This window comes from Brassica rapa, chromosome A08 (genome assembly GCF_000309985.2).
Source record: "Brassica rapa cultivar Chiifu-401-42 chromosome A08, CAAS_Brap_v3.01, whole genome shotgun sequence".
NCBI classification, from domain to species: Eukaryota; Viridiplantae; Streptophyta; class Magnoliopsida; order Brassicales; family Brassicaceae; genus Brassica; species Brassica rapa.
The window spans coordinates 11,313,215-11,320,242 of record NC_024802.2 but is presented as its reverse complement, the minus strand read 5'-3'; the positions used below and the strand labels follow the sequence as shown (position 1 = coordinate 11,320,242).

The following is a 7,028-nucleotide window of genomic DNA, read 5'->3' as shown; positions in this document are numbered from 1 at the left end:
AAACCTTAGTGTAAACATTATAATTGAATCTACAAAAAAAAATTTGGGGGGGGGGGGGGGGGGGGGTCAAGAAGAGGATCTCCTCTATTCGAATCTCCCTCCGATAGCTAAGCAATTGACTCAGAAGCTTGATAATCTTGACAGCCGTTTTGTCTCCTCACTTTCCTTCTAACTTAGGGGCTTTCCATGCAAAGGCCCAACCGTTAGTCCAGTTACAGATCAGAGAACCAATTCCAGCAATGATTGATGTCGGTGGTTTGCAGGTCCTGCAATGAAGTCTAGCTTCCCTATTTTCTGTACCTTGTTGCTCTTGCTTGCTTGTTTTTGTCTAGCTTCCGCTTTGTCATCTTTTCCTTTGTCTTGGCTTTTGCATGCTTATAGATCCTTTCTTTCTCTGTGATCTGGAAGGTATCTGATTCTAGGAACATAGGTGGATCTCTTGCCATCGATTTCTATATTTTCATTCAAGCCATTGCAAAACCTAGCTTTACTGTATTGTTTTATCGAGGCATGACCACGAAGACCAACACCCAACATAATTAATCTGTTTGATTGTCTATAAGACATGAGCAGCATTGAGTTCTTCAGGGATCTCAAATTCGTCTAAGTCCCAGAAGACTCATGAGTCATGACTCATTCACTGAAAAAGACAGGGTCAGGCAAAGATGCAGTTACGACACGTACGGAGACAACAACAACAAACACATATACACTCAAGACAGAAAAGAGAAACCTTCATACGTGAATACATTATCTGTAACATATGAAATTCCAAACTAATGACCAGTGAATCATATCAAGTATAATTATGTGAGGTGTTGATTTTTCTTCACGTCTATCTCTCTTGTTGTTGTTAAGAGGTTCTTGTTCATCTTCCCATGACAGGATATCTCTCAGATTTTTAGATTCATTTAGACGATCTCCTATGTAACCACTTCGTAATTTGACATCTCATCAGATTTATATTAAGAGAAATTTCAGAAGGAGTGTATGCAGTTGGCGAGTCCTTGGCTTCTCTTGTCACAATCAAGTGCTTTTGTAGAGGTGTCAAATGGGCGGGCCGTCCAATGGTTGTCCATGTCCATATACAAACGGGCTTAATATGGACAAACCCATTTTTTCCATTAGTTTTCATTGGACAAAATGTGGAAGACCATTAAGAAAATGGTCTTTATTGGTTTTGGGCTTTATGGACGTGGACTGTCCAATGGTCACAAAACCTAAGGTTTATAAAATTTAAGTTTTTCCGATAAACTCGTAAAATCGATTTTTTCGCTTAAATTTTAATATCAAATTTTCCTGTCAGAACCAGAAAATCGAGTTTTTCTTCAAAACGAAAAATCGAATTTTCCCGCCAAAACCGGAAAATCGAGTTTTTCTGCCAAAACCGCAAAATCGATTTTTCTCGCCAAAAACCGAAATTGTTGTACTTATGAACTTATGTATTATTGTACTTATGAATTTATGGATGAATTTTAATTTTATGAACTTGTATATGTAATTGTATGCTTATAAATTAAAATTTTCTTATATGGTCATTATAGACTCCATGGCAAAACCGAAAAATCGAGTTTCTCTGCCAAAATCAGAAAATCGAGTTTTCCGCCAAAACCGCAAAAATGAGTTTTTTCCGCCAAAACTGGAAAATCGAGTTTTTCCGTCAAAACTGCAAAATCGAGTTTTTCCGTCAAAACTGCAAAATCGAGTTTTTCCGCCAAAACTGCAAAATCAATTTTTCCCACCAAAACCGTAATTGTTGTATTTATGAATTTATGTATTGTTGTACTTTTGAATTTATGGATGAATTTTAATTTTATGAACTTTTATATATAATTGTATGCTTATAAATTAAAATTTAAAATTTTCTTATATGGTCATTATGGACCCCATGGCAGCCCATAAAAATATGGGTGTTAGTGGGTATGGTCTTTAATGGACATGGTTCTTAATGGACATGGTCACTTTGCTGTCCACAAACAATGAATGGACAAATGGATATGGGCTAATGGACATGGGCTCGCCCAGTTTACAGCTCTATGCTCTTGATTGCAATGGTTAGAACCTTCAGCATCAGATAAATATTCTCTTGAAAATTCCTCGCATTTCTGTCTATCTTAGGATCACTACAAAGCTCACCATCATCAATCTTACTGTTTCTGTCTTATGAGGACATCGTTTCTAATTCCTTTGTCTGCTTTCATAAAATCTACTGACTCACAATGGTTTGGTTTGAGTTTGACATATCTTTCACTGACCATTCACACCAAGAAGAACTTCTTCTGGACAGGCATGCCTTAATTGAAACATATGTCCTTCAAGACATGATAATTGTTATCCTTGTAACAAACTACAATCTAAAAAAAATCACAGAACATGTCATTATTGTCCATATAAAACACCTGATAATCTGTCTAAGAGAACCACTGTTAGCATTGATGTTATCAACTCATAGCTTCTTTCCAGCCTCTTTAGAATCTCCATAAGAGTGGTTTCCATCATTCTCTTGAGCCCATTAATGGACAAATGGATATGGGCTAATGGACATGGGCTCGCCCAGTTTACAGCTCTATGCTCTTGATTGCAATGGTTAGAACCTTCAGCATCAGATAAATATTCTCTTGAAAATTCCTCGCATTTCTGTCTATCTTAGGATCACTACAAAGCTCACCATCATCAATCTTACTGTTTCTGTCTTATGAGGACATCGTTTCTAATTCCTTTGTCTGCTTTCATAAAATCTACTGACTCACAATGGTTTGGTTTGAGTTTGACATATCTTTCACTGACCATTCACACCAAGAAGAACTTCTTCTGGACAGGCATGCCTTAATTGAAACATATGTCCTTCAAGACATGATAATTGTTATCCTTGTAACAAACTACAATCTAAAAAAAATCACAGAACATGTCATTATTGTCCATATAAAACACCTGATAATCTGTCTAAGAGAACCACTGTTAGCATTGATGTTATCAACTCATAGCTTCTTTCCAGCCTCTTTAGAATCTCCATAAGAGTGGTTTCCATCATTCTCTTGAGCCCATTAGTTGCCGGTTCTTGTATCATAGAATAACTCACACACGTTGTTATTGTTCCTCCTAATTTCTGAGACCTTTTGCTCTTCATCTTCCAGCTCTCTATCGAGCTTCCAATGGTATGGTCATTGTCTGAAAATTGAAAACCGCAAGATCTATAAACATATAACGACCATCAAAACAGTTTGAAAGCTACAAAGCAGAAACCAGTAAAGGATTTAACAACTAAAAAAATTCAAAAGCTAAAGAATTTAGTTACCTGCTCTCATCCTTTTAGAAGAGTAACATTTGGATACAGAGAAGTCAATATACCAGAGGTATATCTTCAAGGCTTGAAGCACCAGTCAGAAAACCAATCTACATGTCCAAGCGGAACATTTATATCAATTAGATTCACACAAAAAGAAACAGAGGACAAAAACAAAGAGAAGAAAAGTATAAGATAACATCGTACTTAAAGCAATCAGTTATACAACTTACATAAGTGTGGCAAGGTATACACAGAATGAAGAATATTTCTCAGTCCCAGAAAAAAAAGAAAAGAGACAAAAAAAAGCTTTCAACTTTATTTAAAAAGTTTAGTTCAACCAAAAAAAAAAAAGCGATCAGTCGCATGTTCAGAGGTATATCAATAAACAATATGAATTTGCAGGGTATGAGAATCCCACATAAGCTTCCCAGGAAGACTTTTTCTTTCTAAAAAAAAACAAAATCAAGATCAGGTTTACCGGAAACATGAAGGATCAACGACAGAAAAATCTAACCCATAACGATTGATACACAAAAGAAAACAGAAAAAGATCACTCACGCTAAATCTCACCATGAGCAGATCCATCCACATAAGCTCCCCACCACACTTAACATTCTTAGCCTCCCATAATCGAAGCTCGACAACGGATGAACACCGCCCGGACTTCAGATCGGAAAAAAGACCTTTGAGTTAGCCATTAAGAAAGATGAGCGCATAGATATGAATATGAGTGAGATGTATAGAAGAGAGATGCATATATCACGATTCGCAGTGGAACATATTTATACACGATCTCGACGACGAACAACGCAAACGAAAGTTTCGTAGTGGGATTGCGAATTAAGATGATTTAAGACGAATAAATCACAACGCAACGTTACAGAAACTGGATCGTCCCTCCGCCGATCGAAGAGAAACTGGATTTCAGCCAAGATCTGAGGAAGGGCAAGCTCGAGTCGGCATTTTCTCGGGACTCCGTCTTTCAAATATGATGGGCTTCATGGCCCAAACTCATAACACGACAGATTTAAAAAAAAAACGCAAAGTCCAGCTGACGTGTCAAAACGTTATAACGTGATTGGTCGAATTTTTAATCCAACGTGGAGGGCCTCCCTGATGAGGATATCTTCCTTTTAGTATAGTATAGATGTGCCAATAATATCATTCACCAGACACCAATGCAAATATACAATGTGTTGCTTGAATAACATATAATTTCCTTAGGTATACTAAATTTTGTTGAACTTTTACGTTCACTATTATGAAATATACAACATAGTGCTCACCTTTAATATCTTTTTAATTTCAATAAAAAACTAGTTAGTACATCAAGTGCTTCAATGTTTAAAGAATGAAGATGGGAATATCGTTTTACGTGATTGAGCCAACTATGGACAGGAACACTATGGTTGAATGGTGGTGGTTGGTGGATTGAGCCAACAAGAAGCAAAGAGCAATGCGGTATATTCTACAAACGACATAATATGATATCAACCATTGCGATAACTTTTCTTAAAAGTCGTATTTTTTTACCAAATCGTTTTATTTTTTGCTGGTTTGCATCATGCATATAATATTTCGACGACTATTGAGAATGATGAGTCAATTTTTGACTGTTTTAATTGACTCAAGATTATATCATGTCATGTTCATTGTTAATGCTGATTAAAGCAAGTGTGCTCTCTTCTTTTTTTTTTACCAATCTAAGTTTCATAATAAAGCTTATACACCAACCATGGAAAACTCATTGAATCACAACAAAGTAGCCGTACTGATTAAAAATACTGTTGCATCAAAAGCTGGACGGCCGGAAACATTAACATAACCGCATAAACAACTTAATATAAAGCACCAAAAGTTCTAAACGGTGAGATAAAAATCATAAAAATCATAGGACACACACAATGAACTAGCTGCGAATGCACTTGGAGGTCACAGAAAGTGACTTGCAAGTAAAATGTCTTTGAAATTTCCTTTATGATTTCACTAGAGATGATTTCTGATGCAAATAAACTTTATCTGGTCAAATGAATGGTGAAGTATCACAAAAGAAAAGTATTAGTCAATTATATTTAAGACCTCATTTCATCTGCTCCCAGTCAATCACAGCATATTTAAGAGATCTCAAATTAATACTGTTTTGTTTAAAAAACACTCAAGTACTTAACAAATGTTTCTGGTAAAAATAGTATACGTTAAATACATTGTTTCCTATTATTTAACAGGAGCGTCTGTAGTCCAACGGTTAGGATAATTGCCTTCCAAGCAATAGACCCGGGTTCGACTCCCGGCAGACGCATTTTCAGTACTCTTTTGTTTTAAGCTTAATGGAGTAAACGATGTTGTTTGATCTGTTTTGGTAGGTTCATCGAAACATTGTACTTATTCAGTGTTTGAGAAACTAACTAGCGGATCAACCGAGGAACTGGTTAGTGCAATGGACAATTCTAGAATATTCTTCTGGCTGGAGCTACTGGTGGTGTAGGTAGAGGTGTTGTTGATATCTTTGAGGAGAAGACGCTCGACAGTTAAAGCTCTGGTACTAACCTTTTGGATGTACTTCTCGATATTAAAAAAATGTGGGCAGTCATAAACTTTGTGTGAAAATATCATCAAAAGGTAAGGAATGAAGAGAAGGCTCGGACGAAGTTAGGAACCGACATTGATTTCGTGAGGAACTCCACAGTTTCAAGATCATTGATAACTATTTGCTTACTTCTTAGATTCTTGATTTAATCAGTGGGCTAAAATCAGATTGTTGCAGACATTACAAAGGAAAACTAGATTTTGACCCGCGCTTCGAAAACGCGGACTTTGGATTATAGATAAAGTTTGATATAAATTAGTATTTTAGGATTGTTGTACATTATTATATTACAAAATCATATTATATCGAGAAGAGAATCTGTTTAAAATTATATGACTTATGAATTAGTTTATTTGAGATTTTGTATATACATTTTTATATAACTCTCTCTCTTAAGTTTAGGCATTTATTCAAATCCAAAAAAAAAAACTGATCAGATCCGGGTCCAAAGAAATGTATATATAGGGTAATTTTCGGACCAACATATCTTGGTTTAGTACGGATCCTACTCAAGACTCGGATACCCAAAGTACATGAAATATTTTGAGTATATTAGTATATTGTGTATTTCGAATATATTTTTGGTATTATAGATATTCATTTTTGTTTGTTTTGGGTTTGAGTTTTCAGTTATACTTTCAGGGTTCAGGTAAAATTCTAAATTTTTAAAACATTTATTTCAGATATTCAGATAAAAGTTTGGATATTTTTAGTTTCTCGGATTGTATCTCGGGAAGAATTTTAGATCTTTTTCGGATATTAAACTATATTTTGAGTATTTGTTAGATTTTCTAATATTTTTCAAGTTTCAGATCATTATGTAGGTTTTCAGGTACTTAATCTTTTTTAGACTTTAAATATCTGAACCGACCTAGACCTGCTATGTATCCAAATATTACATGTATTTAATATGTATTCGAATTATGATTACAAACCAATTCTGACATGAAAAAAAATTCAAATATTTATTTGGGTCCAAATGTTTTAGACCTAAAATACTCAGATAGAAAACAACCGACCCAGATACTTAAACCTACTCTCTCATTATATTTTGTGTGTATTTTATAAGAGTTACATTTGTTAAATTGATATGGCTTAAGGTTTACTTGATACTTTTTTTTTTTAATAATTCAATAGAACATATTTGTAGGGTT

At 35.0% G+C, this 7,028-nt stretch overlaps 1 non-coding gene across 1 annotated transcript; it reads left to right on the top strand.

Moving 5' to 3' along the window:
* The first annotated feature begins 5,514 nt into the window (after positions 1-5,514).
* Positions 5,515-5,586, top strand: TRNAG-UCC. Its single transcript has one exon. It is a non-coding gene; the product is annotated as a tRNA-Gly (tRNA).
* Positions 5,587-7,028: the final 1,442 nt, after the last annotated feature.